Source organism: Callithrix jacchus, chromosome 15, assembly GCF_049354715.1.
Source record: "Callithrix jacchus isolate 240 chromosome 15, calJac240_pri, whole genome shotgun sequence".
In the NCBI taxonomy this organism is placed as follows: domain Eukaryota; kingdom Metazoa; phylum Chordata; class Mammalia; order Primates; family Cebidae; genus Callithrix; species Callithrix jacchus.
This window is the reverse complement of record NC_133516.1, coordinates 85,103,356-85,127,394: the sequence shown is the minus strand read 5'-3', so window position 1 is coordinate 85,127,394 and position 24,039 is coordinate 85,103,356.

Sequence of the window (24,039 nt, the reverse complement as noted above, 5' to 3'; positions counted from 1 at the left end):
TCTTGTCCTGCTGAAAACCACACATATACACCTTTTACGCTGTCTTAAAAGGCCCTGAGAGTATTGACGTGAGAAAAAAGTGGAAAGGGATCAGCTTCAAAGAGGTGGTGAACAGAAATGGATTCTTGCTACCCTTCTGGTATGAAGACAAAGGCTGACCTTAAAACACACTTCCTGCAGGGCTTCAGGCTACACAGGTCAGTCTCAAGACACTTTTCAGTTTACAGTCATCTTTCTCACGTGATTCTGACGGTCCAAATTCTATGTGATTTTTAATTTGCTACTTAAATTGCATAAAATTAAACAAAGCGAAAGGAATTCATAGAAGTACATTTCGGGTCATTTAGCAGACCGCTTTACACCACCTCAACTTTGCTAATCAACTCCATGCTCACGTTTTTATCTATTACCAGCCATGAGGTCAAATAACCTTGTGGAACACTGAGCCAAACAGATTTCCCGAGGGTTTACCAGAGTAGTCGTATTCATGTCTTGGACTGTCCCAAAGAAAGAATATTTTTTCTTTCTTTTTATTGTTGAGAAGTGCTCTATATATTCATTCATGAGCAATTCTGTGGTGCAGCATAGGCAGTCACAGGATGCCTTTTGAAGAAGTATCAATGAGAAGGAATCCCTTACTTGCTGAGAGGATGGATCAAAAGATAGAAGCATTCATTACAGAGATAGAATTCACATCTAGCACTAGCTATTTTTTTCCCTCAGATTAGACTCATGCACATTTATGTTCTTTACATACCTAAAATAGTTACCTAGAATTTTTTTCCTGGTAAGATTAGATATGCAACCTTTGAGGCTAGAGGTCTTCCAAAAGCAAAAGTCCCTGTCAAGCTCTCCGTATCTGTTTCTATCTCTGTCCCTCTGCCTCTTTCTCTCTCTGTCTCTCTGTGTGTATGTGCATACAAGTTTGCATATACGTACTCAAAGTTATACCTGCACTATAGAAAAGAGAAAGCAAACAACAAAGGTTGGTGCAGATACTATTTGAGGAAATCCTACTATGTGCTAGAAATTGTGCTATTTCCACATATTAATGCATTTTATCTTATCAGCAACACTGTGGGATAATTTTATAATAATCATTTTACAGATGAAGAAATGGACTCTAAAATGAATTAAGGGGACTGGGTACAGTACTCATGCCTGCAATCCCAGCACTTTGAGAGGCCAAGGTGGGCAGATCACCTGAGGTCAGGAGTTTGAGACCAGGCTGGACAACATGGCGAAACCCCATCTCTACTAAAAATACAAAAATTAGCCAGGCATGGTGGCAGGTGCCTATACCCAGCTACTCAGGAGACTGAGACATGAGAATCACTTGAACCCAAGAGGCAGGAGTTGTAGTGAGCCCAGGCACTCTAGCCTGGGGGAGAGAACCAGACTTTGTCTCCAAAAATAAAAATAAAATAAATAAATAAAATAAAATGAATTAAATGATGCACTAAATGACACATAAAACTACTAGAAGAGATGAAATTTAGTACTCAGTTCTTTCAGACTTCAGCATCTGGTATCCTTTTACATCTGGTTAGATACAGTGTCAAGAATCTCCCGTGAAATTTACCTTAAAGAACATTTCATAGCATCATGGCTCATCTTAAACCCCCTTTGCACTGCCTTTTGAAAAAGAGCAAATTAGCTCAAATACCTGCTGATCTACACAACATCTATGTAATAGGAGAAAATGTTGTGATATTTCACAAAGTGTAATCCAGGTACTACCCATGTCAAAATTACCTGGGGTGATCATTAAAACATTGATTCGTGGGTCAAAACCTACTCTGCAGGTATTTTTATATACACTTAATCTTAAAATTTGTCTATGATGCCCTCACAGCTTACTTTTCCAGTTTTCAAATAAACCAGCATGCTTTTCATTTTAATGGGGATACAAGTTGGGTTAGATACTTTTATTAAGTGGAAAATGAATTCTAATTTTTCCTTTTGTCAGGGGCTTCATAAATAAAGGCAGAAATAATATAAAAACCATAAATGTTCTGAGATGTCAAGAATGGAAGACAGTTGTTTTAAAAATTAATGTCATTTAAAACAAAGTCAAAATGTGCCAGGAAATGCAAAATATGTACCTACTAGTGGTGAAAAAGAGTTGGAAGAACAAGGTTTGTCTTAAAGTTGAGGAAGCAGGAGGGAAGTGAGGGGTGTGTTGAAATACAACTGACACAGAAAGGGGTTCAGGACAAAATCATGATAAGGCAGAAAAAGCTCCAAGTACTGAAAGAAGCTGGTGACAAAAGCCCTTCCACCCTTAGGAAGTCAGAGAACTAGACCTCTGGGGCCTCCGATAAGTCCAGTTTTTAGAGTAGTGTCATTTATGATTTTCTTCCTGGGAACCCTGATGAACTATACTATCAGGTATAGTTCTTCGGGAGGGTGGGGTGGTGGCTGTGTGTTCAGTAGGACTAAATAACTTCTCTGAGGGGGCATCCAGGCCTTTAGTATACAGCATACAGAAAAGGCCAGAGCTTGCCAAAAACACAACGTTGCAAAAAGAGCTGCATTAGGAATGCCTGTGACCAGGAAGGGCTAAAGATGAAAGTTCTGCCTTTAATTTTCTAGGAAATCAATAATTTGACTCAATAATTTGATAAAATTGAGTAAAAGAGAACTCCCTTCCTTGTTCAATTAAAAAAAAAAAAAAAGGCGGGCATGGTGGCTGCTGTGTATAATCCCAGTACTTTGGAAGGCCAAGGCAGGCAGATCATGATTTCAGGAGTTCAAAACCATCCTGGCCAATATGGTAAAACTCCATCTTTACTAACAATACACAAATTAGTCAGGTGTGGTGACATGCACCTGTAACCCTAGCTACTCAGGAGGCTGATGCAGAATTCCTTGAACTCGGAAGGCAGAGTTGCAGTGAGTAGAGATCACACCACTGTACTCCAGCTTGAGCAATAGAGCAAGACTCTGTCTTGTAAAAAAGAAAAGAAAACAAAGAAAGAAAGAAACCTTGCCATCATAACTTGCCACATCACAACCAATCTTCCTGCTCTCCAGTCTGACCTTTAAATATTCCAGAGATTTACCCCTTACAGACCTGCTTGATCTCAGTTCTGATTCAATTCTGACCCAAGCTTGGAAGCTTCTAATTTGCATTTTCCATAATCCTATCTTGAAGGCTGTTACTCAGACTGCTTTGACCCTCAGCTTTGTGCAAATGGAGCCTCTGATGCTTTGGAAATAAAACAAGACCTTTCATTTACTTTAATGTTTCTTGCTGACGATTGATCCACTTTATCACTCAAATGAACTCTCCCTCCCATACCAAGGTCATGCTCTGACTCCTGTGTCTCCACCACTACCCTTCTTGCTAATTATTGCTTTTTTCTAGAAATTCTGCTACTACTTCATTATTCTAATATTTTCAGTAGTGCAGAGAGCACAAGTATTTAGTTGAAAAGATTATAGAAAACAGAGAAACATCCATAACCCAAAGCAGCCAGGGAGTTTTTTTTAATATTTAAAAGAAAACTCAAGATGCTGAAGTGAAACTTTACAGCCTTCACCATTTTGCTGAGGGCCAGATCTATATGTGGCCAACTGTGTTAAATTCCAGAAAAGCTGTGGATGGGATATAATTCACATATACCTGACAAAGAGCCCTTTCTACTTTGTACAGATTACAGATATGGTAGAAATCTTTTATAAAAATGTGTTTTACCTTTGTTTATTATTCAAGATCACTATTGTGAAATTTAAGAGAAGGTTTAAGGAAGCTGACAGTTCCTTTTCCAAAAAGCCCAGAGAAGACTAGCTTCAACAGAAGAAAAGAACTTCATGAATACTTTTAAAATTAAAATGATCAAATGGTCTAGGCAAACTAGGATGTGCTATTAGACCCACCACAAAGTCTGGGAGGGCTTGTCTGTGACAGGTGGGGCAGGAAGTCCCATTGGGGGAAAAAAATTAAACTTGTGACCTGCCTCTGTATGGGGGTGATATGGTCCTTTTAATTTATTTTTTGGAGTGTGATAGCATCTCTTCAGATGGGAGATATGATGAAATCACAGGAGAGGCTGTTCCATGTGACTTCAAGGTTAATAAGAGGGAAACTTGGCAATGACAGGGCCAGCAGACAGGGAGAAAAATCTCTCCTTAAAGCTACAGATCGAAGGGTTGGAGTGATATCTATGTGACATTTCACCACTGATGTTCCTGATTAATTATCAACAATTCAAAAGAATATCAGTGTAGAGAATGGGAAGCTCTTGACAGTTAAAAAGGACATAACCTCATTAAATCTTTGGGATACAGCTTCTCTCAAGTCATTTCAGAGATGGGAAAAATGATCTCAAGTGTTTAAATAGGAAGGAAATTACATTAAATCCTTAGCATCGATGTGATTTTAAGAGCATTTATTACAATAATAGCATTTGCCATACCAATTCTAACACATGTTCTAAAAACATGTGTTAAAATTGATGAAATATTTATTGCAGGATTATTTGCAATAACGCAAAATTAAGAGTCTAGATGTCAATCAATGAGGATATTCCTAAATAAAATATGGTATATTCATGTTACCATTTACTGTAGCAGTTAAAGAATGAACTTGATCTATTTGTAACAAACACTTACATAGCTTTTGCAAGATGTCAGACTCTATTTCAAATGGTTCATGCATCTTAACTAATTATCACAACAAACCTGGGAGTATACACAAAGTAGAATACAAACCTATTGTATCCCAGTTTTACAGATGAAGAACTGGAGAACAGAAATACTAATAATTTGTTTAAGGTTTCACAGACAGTAAATCCAGGCTCTTAACAATATGCTTCATTTTCTTTGGTCTACTTTAAACAGTTTATGTCAAAAAATAATTTGATATAAAAAAGACAAATTTAATCATACTAAAAAGCTACAGAGAAAAATAATATCTTAACACATCGTACTCCCCTTTGGATATATACTGGGCATATATGTATATACATACATATATGAATGTGTGTGTATATATGTACACACACACACACACACACACACACACATACACACACAGAGAGAGAGAGAGGAGAGACAGAGACAGAGAGAAAAAGCCAATCTACAATGCTGGTAAAGGAGGCTTGTCTTTTTCTTCAATATTCTAATTCCTACATTAAGAATGTATCTGTTTATCTCTATAGAGATATACTCTATAGCGTATATACTCTATAATTACAGTAAAACAGAGCTATAGTCTTCTTTCCAAAACAGAGGACAGATGACAAAGCAACTTCCACATCTTTCCAAACTAAGTATACACTACTTAAGGGTGCCCCCACCAGCACCTTCCCCTTAGATCTTGTCTGTCACCACTGCCTGCGGCTAATCAAATCAGACACTGTTTTTCAAACACATGCTGCATTTCCCAAATCCAGGCTTCCACTCAGGCAGGCTCTTCTGTTTATCAAAACTGCTTTCTCTTTCCGACACTCTTAAGCCCACTTTCATGAAAACCAGCCTTTGCTGGGCCCATCATGAATGCTAGCTCTTCAGGAAAGCCCCCAGATGGTGCTAAGCATTCTTCTGTCAAGTCCTCAAGGCTTTCCAAAGCTTCCATGTGGAACTCGAGTTCTGCCTTATGTTTTTGCAATGTCTTATAACCCATGTTGAGATGTAGCATCCCTGAGGACCAGCACTGGGTCTGGTTCCTTTTTGTGTAAACTGTTTAGTTAAGGAATCTCAATGAGTTGATATATACATAGGAAATGATTTCACTTTTTTTTTTTTTCCGTTTTGGCCCTCTAAATATGCTTCATCTCCCTGAAATGAAACTTTGGCGTAATAGCGAGTCCCAATTCTAAGCGCTCAGTCACTTGCATTTATTGAAACAGTCTACTTCTGGCAGATAGGTTGCTACTGATTTCCTTTCAAAATGTCAGTCTCAGACTCAACTCAAAATTGTCCTTCCCAGCTCCTAACACAAGTAGTCCCTGTGGCTCTGGTGGGTGTGTAAAGCAGGGGAAAAGAGGAGACCACATAATTTTTTTACTCCTTTTTCTCCCTTTCTTTTCTGACTTATTCAGAGGTATATGAAAGAGTACATAGATTACATATCTCTTGGGGGTGAGGGCGCCATCCTGTTTCTGGTCATTATTTTACTTATTGATTGATTGGCCAGTGCCACTTGTTGTCAAAACTGTACAGTGTAGCAAGTGACCACAAAGCTGATATTCTCATGGAACACTTGTATCTGCACTTTGGGCAATCCAGGGTGTCTCTCTATTATCTGGTTCTCTGAGATGAGAAATAAAGCTCTGATTCAAATACATTCATTGTCTTTATTTCTCACCACCAGGCATTTGGATACGGCCCCTTTGTGTGGAGTCTTCTCACCAGGACTTTAGGTGGAGTGCCAGTAATAAGCCTGCCTTCTCCACAGTGTCCTGAAAACATATGGGAAACTCACGTATGAAAGCCACACTTTGTTCATCTGTTTGTGCTGCTATAACAAAAATGCATCAAACTAGGTGGCTTAAACACCAAGTTTAAACACCAAACATTTCTTTCTCTCAACTTTCAAAGCTGGGAGTCAGCGATCAGGATGTCATTTGGTTCAGTGTCTGATAAGGCCCCACTTCCTGGTTCATAGACTGCAATCTTGCCACTGTGACTTCGCATGGCAAAAGGAAAGAAGAGATCTCTGAGGTTTCTTATATAAAAGCACTAATCCTATGAGGGCAGAGCCCTCGTGACCTAGTCACCTGCCAAAGGCCCTGCTTCCAAATAGCCATCACCTTGGTAGTTAGGATTTCAACAGATGAATTTGGGAAGGGTGGGGGAGAAAACAAACATTCAATCTATAGCAGGTGCCAAATAGTAGGGGAGCAGGAGCCACTCTGAGCTATCTCACAGTCCTGCTGTCTCCTTCCAAATATTTCTACTTCAGGTTGTAAAGAGTCAGATCACTAGGACAGGTGGCCAAATCTCAACCAACTGCAGAATATATGAATCTATGCTTTCTAAATTCTGATCATTTCCCCTCACCTGTGAGTCTCAATCCGTTTCTTATAGTGATGTGCGTGTGTGTGTGTGTGTGTTTGTCTGTGTCTGTGTGTGTAGGCTGGAGGGATCAGAAGCGAAGTGGGCAATGAATTGATTTTGCTTGTCTCAGAGAGCATCCTTTCAGTAAATTTCTTTGGGAGATGTCTGATGATCATCATTGATGGTGGTTCTTGAAATGTGGAATCTGGTTACTTAGTACTTTTTGACCTGAGCTTCGAATGTTCCTGGGTCTGGGACTGAAATGGCTACATAATAGAGGCTGCTGAACACAATCCCTGAGAGGTTCCAAATGAGATGACACCTGGGAGAAGACAGGGTCCGGAAAATGGATACACTATTCTCTGGAGTGGCATTGGGCGAGTTTCAGTAACAGATTCACTACCTCCCCATTCCTTCCTGCTCACCATGCAAAACAGATCTCTCTACCTACAAGTCTGTGTTCCCATTCAAGGAAACAGAATTTGAAAACAGCTGTATGTCCTAAGGCCCAGCAGCAGCCATGGAGCCCATGGGGCTCTGAAGCCGGGCTCCTCCCACTGTCCCACATTGCCTCCCGTTCCTCTCCAGCCAGCTTCACAGAAGCCTGGCACACCTGCATTTGCCTTATTTGCACCCGCCTCTTGAAGGAATCCCTTTCTTGACTGTTCCCTCCCATACATTAGTTTTCTGTTCTCTGTTCATTTCTCTAGATCTGAACTGCAACTTGGTGGGGAATCTTCTGTTTCCTCAACAGCTGCTTGAGTGACGCCCCAGCCCAACAGGTGTTCACGCACATTTTCAGATCCCCACTGGTTTGCTTTTGCCTTTAGTTTCAACTTCACAGAAGTATCAATAAACTAATCTTAAAAGGTAAAGGCCTCAACAGGAGCCAAAAACCTAAAATATTGACAAATGAGCTAAAAACACCATGAATCCAGTAAGTTAAACCTGATAGTTCTGAAACATATGTCTCTTCTTTGACTATTCTACCTGTAACAGGAAGCACAGAAGAGCTGGGGTAGAGAGAAAAAGACAACATAGCTACATTCACACTTTTCTGTAAAACTTCTCTCCCTCTCAGAGACAAACACTTGGATGTACTAAGAACTATCCATGTGCTTATATCCACAGTCTCACGAGCACAGGCTTCTGTGCTCAATGACTCACAAGACCTGGTTGGAGGTTGGAGTGGGATTGTCAACATTTATTCAGCGCCAATATGCCCCAGAAAGTCTACGTACCACCCTGTAAGATGAATTCAGGCTCAGAGAGGGTACGAAACTTGTCCGAGTCACACCCAGACAAGCAGCAGAGGCAGAATTTAAATTCAGTTCTTCCCTATTCCACAAGCCATGATACTTTCCCATTATATTAGTGCTGCCTTCTGGGATAGCAGGGTCAGCCTCTGAACTGTGTTCCCAAATCCTATGCATATGAGAGTCAGCTGGAGAATTTTTAAAATATACATATATATTGAGGTCTTATTCCTAGATATTTTTTAGTCTTAGTTGGAGCTGTGGAAATCTATGTATAGTTTTAGAGTACCTCCAGGTGAGTCTGATCTGCTGATGGATTTGAAGAACATTATTTTAAATTATCAAGAGCAACAGTTAATAAGCACTGGTAACCATCATCTGGCTTATTTTTGATAACTCATCGTATGATTTTCAGTTGTAATGTTAACAAAACCTGTTTAACTTACCTTGGTTTCTACTACTTAACAGTAGAGAAATGCATAAATATAATCTCTGCAATGAAGCAGCTACCATCTACGAACCTCTCTACCTGCTAGCTTCTGTGGCTTTCCCATGGCTATGGCACTGTAGGGTCTATCCATCCACATTGTGTTTACCTTATCTGTGCCCTTTATATTTTTGTAGAGGTCAGCATGTAGGAAGGTAATCATTTTAATCTGCTCTCACATAGCACCCTTTTAAAAAATCCCTCTGATCATCTTATCTGCCCTTGTTCAGACCTTTCCTAGCTCCATTTCCTCTCTTTTAAGGTTCATCAACCAGAACCACATATAGTGCAGATGAACGAAGGTTTTGTACAAGGGCATTGCCCTTGGTGTTCCTGGGGGATGCAGTGTAGTTATCCTAAAAAAGGTAAATCCCAGGGATTGAAACGTGAAATACAACTAGAAATAAAAAGAAAGAGGAGATAAGCACATGAATAAAGATTCTCTTTTTACATTTTTCTGTCTCGGACTATTTATTTCTTCACTTCCTTTTGCTTCTTAAGTGGAAAATGGGTGGGGATTGCATGACAGGACATTAGAGGAGCTGCAGTGGCTTGGGAAAGCAGAATGCTCATTAATTCCAGCTGGTCCTTGGAGCAGTTGACAGGATTCTAGGCAAAATGGTTTTTGTTAGCATCTATTCCCCTTTTTAAGTCCATGACTCCTGGGTTTCTATTCCCTCCTTTGCCTTTCCCTACATTTCTTTACGAGGTCTATTGGCTGTTCAAAACGTACCCCAAATCACCACCTGCTCCCAAATTTTTGCCTTCCCTACCCCCTCCTAATCTCAAAGCAAAAGTGCAAATTTGCAGAAGAAATTTTGCTGAGCTGGCAGCCCTCAGGAGCTGGTGATCTGATTATCTCATTAAAGCAATTTACTCTGAGTGTGAATGAGCCTTAACCCTTCCAGGAATCACATGAATTTTGAAAAGCATTTGTCAAACCTAAATAATCTATGATTGATCACATTTTTGGGAGCACTGGAATATGTATAAGTGCAGGGGTGGGGAGGAGTCTGTTTTGGAGAGATGGCTTCTTGTTTCTCATTTTTGCACACTTCCAGGCATGAGTGTTGTGTGTCAGGGAGTAGGAGTGGTTACAGCAAGAGAGAAATGCATAGACACTGCATTACAGCCACACAAAATGCATACTTGGTTAAGTAAAAACAGAGAGTCCTTTGGGGAAGAGAGTCAGATTAACTCATGACATCCCAGTTTTTTCAAAATTTAAAATCTCATAACTGTGGAGGGGTATTTATGTTTTAAATGGACTCCCTATCAATGCCTTTTCTTACCCACAGTACTACTTTCCTATGTCTTATTGAGTACTGATCATACCTTCCCAGAGTTCATCAACAGTTCCTTCTGTGTTTCCTTTTGTACACTGCTCCCCACAAACCTTAATGCCAACTGCAAAGGTGAATAGCAGTCTCATAGGATCTTGGCATTGGAAGGAACCTAAGAAATCACCCAGTTACTTTTCTCATTTTAGTTTTTGTAGACATCTGTCACTTTTGTAGCCCATTGTCTAGACCTCCTTTTTCCTGATAGAAGACTAGCCCGCATTATCTTTCAGAAACAACCCATCCACACTGTCATCCAGGCAATTTGCCTGAGTTTACCCTATTTTCAACTGGGGAAGGGTAGGCCCTGGCTGACTTTTGTAATGAAACAAAAGTCATTGGTATGGGGTAGTATATCCAGCTGACCATAGTAATTGGCTCAGGAGTGGGAAGGGGGCCAATTATGAGTAAGGCAAATCAGGTTTGGAATTTTCATTCTACTGTGTAGAAGAGAGGTCTTTCCTTGGACAGGAGACACAGGGTGAGAAGTCTAGAGGGCTGTAGCCACTTGGCTATCATGAAACCAAGCTGCTGTCACGATGAAACCACAAGAAAGGAGGGGAAATGAATTTTGCGGGCATCATCAGAGCCCTGCATGCAGCCTCTGCAAAACTAAAGCTTGATTAAACCCATCACTTCTCAGCCAGTACATCTCCTTTTTGATTTACATAGTTTTGAGCAAGATTTTTAATCACTTACATCAGAGAGGAACCAAAATGACAGGCCTAAGTAAGACGGGGAATGAATTTCCTTCTCCTATAGCCCGCCACACAGTTTTCTAAACATTAGGAAACCCTTCTGAATATTTTACTCTCTGAATCTTATTTCCATTTACTCAAGTGTTTTATTTAAGGTTTTGTTTAGAGATAATCAAAATTTCTTTCATTCCGTTACCCTTCAGGTAGTTGAACATAGTTAGCCTGGCTCCTCGTACCTAGGTCTCCAATTTGTCAATTCTGCGGGAAAAACATCTTGAGTTATTACAACTTTTGTTTATATGCCAAGTTGCCACCTCATGAAAGACACATATGTTGCAGTTGTTATTGAACTGTAGCTCCTGCAATGCGGTGTCACAGGACCATGTGGGTTTACAGCTCTGTGGCATCCCTCCATTCCTCACCCCCATTAAAACGCTATTGTTACTTATGCAACCTAAGTTACAGTCCTTTTTATTACCTACTACATCACGATTTTGTCCTCAAAATAACCAGAAAAATGTTTTCCTTTTAAATGGCAGGCCCCTTCATCTTTTATTATCAGGATAACATTTTTCTCATAAAATTAATACATGTATGTTATGGAAAATTAGAAGACATACAAAAACATAAAGAAGGAAATTTTATTCCTAAAATTATCAACCAGAGAAAGCACAGACACACCCCTGGCTAGCCCTTCACATATTTTCTTTTCAGTTATTTGCATATCTATATAAGTATCACATTTATTTTGTAAAAATAAAGTATATGATATTCTTCCACAGTCTTTTTAGCGGCTTTGTCATTGAGGTAGTCTCATGTGAATAGGGAAATACCATGTATTTTTAATGGATTCATAGTATTCCCTTATGGCCAGGGTATAATTTGACCACCTGACTATTCATGTTATTGTTTTTATTTTTCTATCAATAGATATTTTCTGGATTATTTTCTTCGACTAATTCTCTCTGATAGAATAGCAAGTTTAAAGGTTATGAATATTTTAGAGGTTTAGTTGTTTATTTCCTAATTTCCCTCCAGGAGGATTAAACTAATTTATCAGCTCATTAACACCATGAGGTGTCATTTAAGCAACAACAAAAACTATCATCAGGACTTGCAACTTTATCATCTTGATTTTGGCCAAGAGTTTAGCCTGTCAGGATTGTTTTAAGTCTTCATTCTCTTATTAATGCATTATTCATATTCTCCTCTTGTCACATTATTATTTATAATGGACAAGTTACTTCTAGAACATAGCTAACAACAGATACAAATCTTGAGCAGCGTCATGCTTTGTTAAAGTTAAACACTTTGAGATCTCTTTCCAGATTCAAGATAATTTTCAAGTTAGTATCATTTCATTGTTATACCTCTTTTACTATAACCCAACCCATAGTTGCATCTTCTTCACCAGATTTGGTGGCTTGACAGAAACCTAAAACAAGATATATCTTGTGGATTTCCCTACCACATCTCCAGCCAGCTTTCCTTTGAGCTTAGAATTAAGCCCAAAGTTACAATTCCTCCATAACATCTCCTACCTTAGGAAAGATGAAACTGTCAGCAAAGTAAGTCAGGTCAATCATGTATCAAAGTCTGCTTTTAGTGGATATTTTATGTGAATTTCCTCATCTAGACCATTTATAAAAGTGTCAAAACTGGCCCTGGGAGTGATTCTTCTGAGCCTTAATTATTAGCCTTTCCCTACATATAGATATGTATATGTATTCCTATATATTTCCTCCTTCTGACTTCAAATCCAATCTCCTCTTACAAATTGTATCCTCTACCTCCATAGTGATTCATTTTAATAGTGTATATTACAGGAAGATAGTAATAACTTCTGATGTTCTAAAAATTCTCTGAAAATCCTTAAGAATGTGAGTTTATAAGAGCATATGTTAATACATAATGGAGATTTTCAAAAATAAAAAGCATTAAGTGCTACAGATAAGAATTGTTTGGGGATATTCAAACTGGAATAGGAAAAAGCCAGGCCTTACACAAATAATTTAGTGCCGTAGCCTTAGTTTGTTCTTTTATCTACCAAGTAGATGAATACTTGCCATGTGTACCTCACAGAGGTTCCAAGAATATCAAATAAAAGCACACACACAGGGTGTGTATGTGTCATCATGAAGCACCAAATAATGTATAAACATTAGCATATTTAATAAAAATGTATGAGTAAAAAAGACCTCATTTAATCCTCAGTGATGTCGAGGTCTGTATCTCAGTTTTCAGTAGATGCCAATACTGAGTCTCCAAGAGTTTGCCACAACACCAAGGATTATATGGCAGATTTGTATACCCAGTCCCAGCTTGTAAGGTTCCAAATCAATGGTCATTTGACTTAATGGGTTGTGAGGTATCTGGCTGAAAGTCATTCCCTACTTATCATAAACTATTAAAGTCTGGAAATTTAGAAAACATATATAATTTAGAATTATATCCGATTTTGAATTATATAAAATTGTATCTTTAGTTATGTCACTATCACTCATTGGTATCTCATGCTCTTTCCAGAGTGATAGAAAATGGGGGTGGAGGTACAGCTAGCATGAAATTAATTATTTATGCTTAACATCCAGCCTTTCTGAGGTGCCCACAGGGAGCAACAGATACTGATGCCACTTTAATAATTATGTTGACTATGAATTATTGCAGTGCCTGGCTTTACTATAAACATTGTGGTGTATTTTGGAAATCTGGGTATGCCTTTGGGTATGTTGAGCATATGAGTGTCATCTGTCATATGTGTCACAGCAGAAACAGTGGCTGGTGATGCTGGACAACATCAGTCTGCAACTCCAGAAGAGGTATAAAGGAATTTATATACTTCTTAAAAGAATTTCATCTCCTCATTGAGCTATCTGATGTGTGAGATTATCTAATCCTCCAAGGGCAGGAAATTTCATTATTTTAAGATTTGAACCCATATAACTTGACTTATTCTGTTTTCATAAGGGGGATCCTGTAGTAATCCCTCAGCTACTTAGATCTCTTTTAATTAAGGTCCTTAAAACACAGAAAATACTTTTTATAAAGTGGAACCTTGGTAGTAGAAAAGCAAGTTCAGATGCCGGAAATGTCTGAGATTTCATAGTTACGTTGAACAAAAGCAAACAGGCCAGTGAAAATACAGATGCAGGGAGACCTACAGGTAGAGAAGCAGATGTCAATTCCAGCTTTTGGTGACCTGCTGCACTGAAAATAATTAATTTGAAATGCCACATCTTGTCTTGTGAGATCCCCCTTAAACAATGACTGTTTGTTGAAACAGGCCATGGAGTTCCTTAGGGGTATTTCTGGAAAGGCAATTCTGGTTTCTAATATAAATTTTCAACAATGGGTATAGTTTAATGAATCAACTAAAGGTTACTTTTGCTAAACCACACATAATTTAAAAAATACTACTGATTTCAGGTAACACACTTATTTGATATTACCAGAGAAGGTGGTGTTACACACAGATTAAATTTTCTGTATAATTAGAGCCCGACCATGTTTTGTCAAGATCTACAACAATATGTAAGAGTGGCTAACCCTACCTAAATTGGTTGCAACTGCAATAAACCTTAAGCTCTTGTTTCTGCTCTGACAGTAAGCAATCTGACAGCAAAGAATAACGGCATGGGCTGAAAAACCTGATAACCAAGTCTAAACAAATCATCTCATGTAAGAGCAATAGGTTCTGAAAGAGAGTTTGAAGAAAGAAGTCCTAAAACACTGATATGTGTATTGCCTGCAAGACTGTCAGTGTAGAAAGGAAGATCTTAGTAGTCACAAATAAGAAGGCCACTTCATGTTGTGTCTCAGATATTACACAGTCAATGTCTCTGCCCATGAAAAATCCTGTTGATTCTGTCCCCAACTGAGAACTGACTCTTCCTGCCATAGTCAAGGTGGATAAATTTCACCCCATCTCTCTCTCACCCAAACATGGGGGAGAGTTTCCCAGGCAGATCTAAAAAAGCAATGCTCAATAAAATACTCAGGGCAGCAGTTGCATACATAACTTGAGAGTCTGCTCTTAAATTGCCAAAGAATATGTGCTTCACAAAAACAAAGAGAACTCATCTTTGATCTCTAATCAGTGGAAAACATAACGCGACTTTTCTTAATCTACAGGTGATGAGAAATCTTTAAAAGACCTGAAGCCTGATTAACTACTGAAGCCAAGCTGAGATTTCTCTGCAATTAAAAATAGGGACCCTGACCAAGCACAGTGGCTTAAGCCTGTAATCCCAACACTTTGGGAGGTTGAGGCAGGCAGATTACCTAAGGTCAGGAGTTCAAGACTAGCCAACATGGTGAAACCCCATCTCTACAAAAAAAAAAAAATTAGCCAGAAATGATGGTGGGTGCCTGTAATCCTAGCTCCTCAGGAGGCTGAAGCAGGAGAATCACTTGAACCCAGGAGGTGGAGGTTGCAATGAGCTGGGATCCCACCACTGGACTCCAGACTGGGCAACAGAGACTCTGTCTCAAAACAAAACCAAAACCAAAAAACAGGAACCCTTAATCAAAGTAGTAATCATCTTGGGCATATTCTGGAAGACAGGGAGGAGAATTAGTGGAACTAATACAACACTGGGCGTGGTGGCATGTGCCTGTAGTCCCAGCTACTCTGGAGGCTAAGGCAGGAGAATCACTTGAACCCAGGAGTTGGAGGTTGCAGTGAGCTGAGATGGCGCCACTGGTGACAGAGCGAGATGCTGTCTCAAAATAAATAAATAAATAACCAGGAGCACAGCAGACACAGTGTACTATAGCCATTTCAAGAGAGGGAGAAGAAATTAGAATATCAGAAATGCATTGCATATTTCATATTGCCTATTGCATTTCATTATGCTTAAATTAGTGGTATAATAAAGAGTGTTAAAATTCATTCGATAGTATGCATTTAGTCTTTGTAGGATCCCAAATTGAAGTTTTCCAGCAGGTATTATAATACTACTGTCAATGACTGAACCAGGGGGCACCCTAAATGACAATTGTAGTTAACGTTCTGGCGTGCAAAGAAGGTAGGAGTGCAATCACCTCTTACATATATGTCACACACAAGCTAACACAGCTCATTCATGTCAGTCCAATAGGTAAAATAATTCACTGTTTTCTTACAGGAATTTTATTTTTGCTTCCTTCAGAAATAATTGATGTTGTAAAAGAGCAATTATTACTTGACATTAAAAAAAATCTCTGCTCTAAGTATAAGCACTTGAGTTTTTGAAATTGGGAAATCAGAATGGACCAACTTGATAGATAACAAACAATAATATTTGATAACAATAATGTTACAAAGTATCAGGACCTTGCTCCTTCCTCAATGACTTTATTTCATTTGTTTCAAGTTTCTTCCCTTATTTACATGCATCCATGGTTAAGCTGACTTTTGCCCTTTGCAGAATGTCAAGCAAATTTAGGAAAAACATATGCAATTGGTTTATACCTATTTAAATAATCATCTTTGCATTTAAGTAATCGTTTAATCAATTCTTGAAAAAAAGATTCTAGCTTTTAACAGTACTACAAATTACTTAGGACTTGTTCAAAGCTCAGTCAATACTGAGATACTCAGAGTCACAAAGCCCAAATTGGTACCATCTTCATTGTATTTCATTATGCATTTATCACAGGTTATCCCTCTCTTTCTCATAGCACAGTACACTTATTCATCACAACTCTATATCCACCTAAGATAGCCCCCATTTAATATTTCCTACACCTCTGTACAGCCTTGGCTTCTCTGTCCTAGAAATCACTCAAAAAAATAACATACTCTATATCAAATTAAACTTTTTCATGGGCTAGGGGGTAGGAAGAGGAAGATTGATTGTGACAATCTACTAGTGAATAGTTTTATGATATCCAGAAATTGACAAAATAGCCATAAAATGTGTCAAAGTCACCACATAGAATTAACACCAGTATAATTATTTAGTCATAAAATAATTTAGTGCATAGTACATGCTTTCTGTTTCTCTCTCTCTCCCCTCTTTCTCCCTGTTAGTTGACAACAGGATTATGTAGGGTTCTTTTCTTTCTTTTGTATCCATTTGACAGTGAAAGAAATGGAAAACTTTAGTGTAGCCTAAGATTACTAAATAAGGAACACAAACAAACACATACACATATTCTCAAACACAATCACTAACATTATTTTGCAGGAAGATAGGTTTCCAGATGGTTTTGGCTAACCCAGCTCTTCCTACCCTGACTCTTGCAGCTCTTGAAATAACTGTAGGATATGTCAATAATGAAATCTCTTCAGATAATAAGGAAATATCTGGAATATTCCAAGCTATGTCCTTTTTCTTCCTAGAACTAAATGTCCTACATTGCTTGTCCTCAGTGAGCAAGGCTGTGCCAAGGATATAAAACCCAGGGCAGAGTGTCTCTGGTGTCCCTCAGCTACAGTGTAAAGTGGGCATAAGCAGACAAGACACTTCTTACCCTGGGCAGCCTCCCTGAGACCTGGGGGACAAGCTTGCCACGGACTTACGTTTCTATTTACTCTTGCTGTCTATCTGTGAGTAATACATTTGCTGTGCCTGATGTGTTGTTAGTGTTCTGTCTCACCAGACTTGAGAACCTTTGCATATTTATACACAGTTATTTAAATATTGTTGAAGCATTTAAAGAACACTTAGAATAAATCAAAGTATCAATTAACATGCATTTCATTGGGCAAAAGGTATTACTGGTCAATAGCAAGGTTAACTTGTTTATGAAAATCAAATCTTGTTGAATTAATTTAATTACTGCCTAGAAATGAGAAATTAATGTCACAGATTACAGGGGAGTGACAGAGATGATCCTGCTTGACATCATCAAGACCTGGGCCTGCATGAAATTTCTACAAAAGGAGCTAAATTTTAAATCATGTTGCTTTGTTCTTTCAACAGTGTCCACAAGTTGTAAACTTTCATAACTAAAAGCCAAGCCTCTTTACAGGGAGGATTGCAACAGGCTGCAAAATTGAAAACTGCCAGTTTCATCAGAAAGAAGGTGTATCAATGTTAATTAAGCATTCATTAGAAAGAAAGGCTAAGTGAGCCACGGGAAAAAAAAAAAGAGTACAATCTATCTATTGGTAATTTAGAAAGTCAAAATAACTTGCTTTGATTAGAGTTAAGGGTCAGTTTCAGGAGAAGAATACAGAAAAAACAGCAAACAGAGGTTTTATTTTTCTCTTGCTTTTTATATTTTTCATTTGAGACTTCAAGAGCCATTGTGCAAAAGGACTGAATGGGTATTTTTAAAAGGTCAGTGTGTAGTAAGAAAGGAATCATGATGCCAGTTAAGATCTCCTCACAAGAACTGATTAAGGCTATTGTAAGAAAGCTAATTAAGGCAATTAACTCGCATCAGGTGGAGCAGCTGGTGGCGATTTTCCTAGCAAAGCCTGAACTAGCCTAGGTGTCCCACTGCCAATGGCATAGGCCAGGGGCTCCTAGCTTTCACAAAAAGATAAGAGGAAATTGTAATTCAGGTCTGGGAAGGAATCCAAGGGTTTGATCAAGTTAAGTGATAATTGATAATTGCTGAGGAGAAATCAACACTAAGTGTACTTAAAAGTAACAATATATACAGACAGTGCCTTATAAACTGCAAGGAGCAGCCACATTTGGACTTGTTAATTCATGTCATTTTAGCATTATGTCTAAGATTTATCTAAAATAATCTAAAACTTATCTTGATTTGCAAAATATCCTATGTGATTGGAACTGAGCACCACTTATAGGAACCCTATTTTCAAACCACAGGTCAGTGACTACTGCCTCAAACCTGATGGATGCAATTCAAGTGGCTCTTCTGGTCCGTGGCACTTACCTTTCAAATTTGAATTAATTAATTATTTGTTCATAAACACATAAGAAAACAGCAGGTAAAAATGCTTGGCTGAACTTGGAGGTAAGAAGAGAGGAAAATTAAGAAAAAGCAACTAACAGAGCTAGAGTTCATTATCAGGAATTTCCCACTGATGGAAAAAACAGACCTGAACAAAGAAAAGATATGAAGCAGAGAAAATAGTCGGCGGCGGGGGGGAGAGTCTAGTGATAAATGAGTAGAGCAAAAATAAGATGAAATTGTAAGTTGAAATAGTTTTGAATGAGGAAATAGAAGTTTGTTAACTTAGTTGTAATAAATGTGGTACATATATACCATGGAATACTACACAGCCATAAAACATTTTGAAACATCATATCCTTTACAGCAATGTGGATGCAGCTGGAGACCCTTATCCTAAGTGAACTAACACAGAAAGAAAAGATCATATATCACTTATAAGTAGAAGCTAAACGTTGAGTACACATGGACATAAAGATGAAAACGACAGACACTGGAGAATTTAAGAGGGGGAAGAATGGGCAAAACTACCTACTGGGTACTATGCCCACTCCCTGGGTGACAGATTAACTCATACTTCCAACCACAGCATCCCAAAATATACTTCTATAACAAGCTTGCACATGCACCCCAATTCTTTAAGTAAAAGTTGAGGCTGGGGTGTGGTGGCTCACTCCTGTACTCCCAGCACTTTGGGAGGCTGAGGTGGGTAGATCATGAGGTTAGAAGTTCAAGACCAGTCTGGCCAACATGATTAAACCCTCTCTCTACTAAAAATACAAAAAATATTTAGCTGGATATGGTGGTAGGCACCTGTAAGTGTAGCTACTCAGAGGGTTGAGGCAGGAGAATCGCTTGAACCCAGGAAGTGGAGGTTGCAGTGGCCCAAGTTTGCACCACCGCATTCCAGCCTGGGCAACAAACGGAGACTCCATCTCAAAAAATAAAAAAATAAAAATAAAATAAAAGTGGAAAAAAATAATTATCTACACAGGATTTGAGAGAAAGAGAGTCTTAAATGTGTGACCAGTCATGTGACTGAATTGGAAGTCTATGATAATAATAATTTGAGTCTAATCAACATGTACTTGTTTGGTGTATTTTGTGCAAAAGTGTTGATGAAATAGAGGAAATTTGCATTCTATTGAAAAAAAAAGGCTTAAGAGACAATGTATTTTACTTCTTCAATAATAGCTCATACTGAATAAGCACTTACTGCTTTACTTAATTAATACTTTAAAGGTGTTACCTTACATGAGTTTTTTGCCAAATTTTCATGGTAGGTACCATTTCACCTCCATTTCATACCTTGAGGAAATATAGCCTTAAGAAAACAAGCTACTTCAGTATTACCCAGTTAGTAACCACTTCTGCTACAAGTTTACTTGTATTTTTAAAAAGTAAAATTTGCAAAGAAACAAGTGGTTAGTAAGTGGCAAAATTAAATTTTTGTGTTGTTTAAGAACATGATCATTATATTTAATTTTAAAGTCAATTGGTCAAAGTACAAGAAATACTGTGAATGTTTACTGAAATTATATTACATTTAAAATTTAATTCAGAAGTTTTTTATAACTTAAGACATTAAGATTTCTCAACTATACACATATTTTATTGTATCATTTTAATTGTCTATAGTATGTCCTTTTTAATATTTAAAATTTTCTTCATAAAGGATGTGCTTATTTCTAACATTTATTTCTACTCATCTTACAGTTTGTTTTTATCATGAGTTATATAATTTTCACTGGTTACATTTTGAATTAGTTTTTGTTGTTGTAGTGGAACATATTTGATTTTTTGCATGTTGAATTTCTAAGTTAAAAATCATCTGTCCACTGATGTCCACACTGTTAGGCAAGCTCCAGAGTCATTACTCTTTCATTAATCAAGTAATCTTTGAAGCAAGACTGAAAACCCTTGAAGCATAACTATGCTATGCAGAGTAGTCAGTAAAACTAGTGAAGGAAGGCCCAGTCTTCACCCATCCTTAGTAATTAATGCCTGCATAGTAATTTAGGGGGAAAGTGGGCAAGCATCCTAAGGCTCAGAAAGAACAAAATGCAATCAACACACCACCCACCAAACCCCTCCCCCCCAACACACACACCCCTGCATGCAAGCAAGCACCAACACCTCTAACTTCATGAAATCTTTCTGGAACTCCCCTTCACTTTTTTTTTTTTCAAAGTTTTTAACTTAAGTACATATTAATAAACTGTATGAATCAGAAGTGCAGAACTTGAATCTTTAGAGGGTGACAAGGTCCATGTAACCAATACTCAGATTAATAAGTAGAACTTTCAGAAGTTCTGTTTATTATATATTCTTAAATTCATGACAGTCTATCTAACCAAGACATAAAACCTAGAATCTCTCCTGGACTCTGTCCCGTATGTATCTGCATACAACTGACACCAACTCATGTGGATGGTACCACACGTCCCTCATATCCATCACCTTTTTCCTACTTCCAAGCTCACATCTCTCCTTACTGGAGATATCGTAACAGGCACTTGCCTGGCCTTCCCCGTCTCCATTGCTGTTCCAGTGTTGTTTTTCTCAAATCCATCATGTACACTTACTGCTTGTATGCCATCTCCTGCAAGGAGCCTTCCTTGAACCTTCCAACAGAACTCCACTGCCACTCTCCTGTCAGCCATATCCTTACTCTATCATTCATTTGATCACTGTTTGAAAATACTTGTTTATGTCTGTTTCTTCAAGAAAATTTCATTCATAGTTATACACACAATGTTCAGTAGACTGATATCTAGTCATCTGGTGCTGATAGAACTAAAGGCAAAGGGTTACCTGCCTGTCCTTCATTTAACAGTCAATATTAGCTGTTACGCACCTCTAATCCCAGCAGTAATACTTGAGAGGTTGAGATGGGAGGATCAGTTAAGCCCAGGAGTTCAAGTCTAGCCTAGGCAACATAGCAAGGCCCTGCCTCAAAACCAAACCCCCAAAATTACACAGACAATTCTTCATTACTTTTTCCAGGCCAATTAAATAAACATTGTTTTCAGGTTTTTTTCCCCTCTTTCCAGGACACACTTTTATCTCTATTTCCATTTGCTTTTATCTGGAAAAATTCTAGCTGCTGAAAGGGGTGACATAAGGGTTGTATGCTTTGGTTTATGGCCTCAAATAGTGAGTGCAGATTGATCCTCAACTGGATGAAAGTAAATGCTCTAGCGGGGGTATTTGTGGCTATGAGAAGAACAGGGTATTTGTGGCTATGAGGAGAGGGAGGTCCAGGGACATTCTCATAATTACAGTTTTAAGAATACATGCAAGGGAATTTAGGTTTGCAGTCACGTTTTTAGTTCTGCTTTATACAGAGTCACTATAGGTCCTTATTAAATTAAGAACCACAGAAGGGTCATTCCTGACACAGAAGTCTTTTCTATAGTTCACAGCAAGTCTAACACACAGGTTCACATACTTCTCCCTATTACTACTGCACAGTTACACAACATTCTGTGGGTTTTTCTTTTTCTTTTAATAATCTGTGATGAGGGAAAGAAAGAAACACTTCAGAAATGAAAGATTAGTTTCCTAAATCATAAAGATGAGCTTTGTAATCATTTTCCTTTAAGCAAGGAATTAAAGGATAATAAAAGCCCTAATTAAGGACCTTGTTAGCTTAACTAGATTTTCATATGCAAAACACGGTTATGAAGTGCTGCTATACAATGAATGGAGATGCCTTCTGTCCACAGCAAACCCAAAAGGAAGCTTTCCTGCCAGGACTTTTGTCTTGCTTCTGTCTTTCTGTCCATGAGGGATCATTTTGTTTTTCCATGAGCACCAATTCTCTTCACCCTGACCACCATTCCTTCTTCTCCTTTTAGCTGCCCAGTCTTTCTGCTTCCTTTCATTGTCTTTCAAATTTTGCCATGATTTGCTCATTCATTTATTAATTCCACTAGCATTTACTGAGACTTCCACTTGAGCTGGGGGCAAAGCCAGTAGATGGGGAGGCACAGATTAACATAGCGTGTTCTTTTCTGTCTTCCTTACCTTCTGGCCCATTCATTCATCATTACCTTCCTATGTACTTATTTCTCTGAGTCCTTTCTCTGAGAGCAAAATACCTTTTCTAGGGTGGGATTACAACCTCCCACTTTCTTTCTCAGCTCTCTTCCTCTCATGCAATAACCTAATACTGTGTTGGCCACTTCTGGGTTACCCAAGTCCGTAGCTAATATTACCATATGATATTACTGGGTTATTCTATACCTTCTATAATCACCGCATAGTAAAAGAAGTCTTTCATGAAAACAACAATTGTACTGGCTAGGGCTGAGACAACTACAAACAAAATTATTCTCACTGAGAGTCTGGGAAAATGGGGACAACATATTCTCATCCAATAAAATGAGTACTTCTAGAAATAATGTTTAACCCAATGAGCATTATAGAAATCCCTGGGAGAGGGACCAAACATTCTGAAATTATTTTACATAAAATTCTCTAATGTTTAACATCGAACTTAAAAAAGGAAGAGGTGGTTTCACAGAGTAAGTCCTGAGATTTAATCTAGGCTTATTGAATAAGAATCTCCTGCAGGTGGGGCCTGTGAGTCTGAAATATTTTTTTAAATACCTAGGGAAACTCAAACACTAAACTTTCAGAAACTATTGGATTGAGTTTTGAAGCCAGAAAATTTTGGTGAAAATCCCAGCTCTACTTTGACTCCCTTTTTTGAGCTTTATAAAGCAAGATAAATAATATCTGCTTCATGAAGTTGTTAGAATTAAATAATTTACTTTATGTAAAGTATCTAGTTCATAAAGAACTAGATATGCAGCATTTGCAGTGTATAAAATATATAACAAGTAATCAATTAAGAAATATTTTCTATGCATAAAATCTCTATTTTTGTTATTAAATAACAGTTGGTTCTTATTGATACTTTGTCAACTTTGTGAATCAACATAATACCATATTGAAGTAAAACCAGGAAAACCAAATAGAAAATTTCTTTGAAAACAAGTAAAACTGACTAAACAAATCATTTCACCAAATGTAGTAGAAAAGATGAACTACACAAGGAGTACGGAGTTGCAGTTTTGTTTTCCTTGGCCAGTTTTTTTCTTCCTGCTGTTAATAACAGTTGGGTGCCTATAATGCATTGGCCTTGAAAAAGAGCAGAAGTAGAAAGTGCCTTGGCCCACAGGAGGTACATTATTGATCCAGAAAAGGCCTTATTGAAGATATGAGCCTAACAGAAGAAGAGAGTCAGTGGGAGGTAGTTCTAGAATTCTTGGTTAGTAGAAATGGGACAGTGTTGGAAGTGAGAAAAGGGAGAATATGGAAGTCGGAAAGAATATAGATTCATTCCTTCCAGCACTATAAGTGGCAAAACCAGACAGATGCTGCAGGCATGA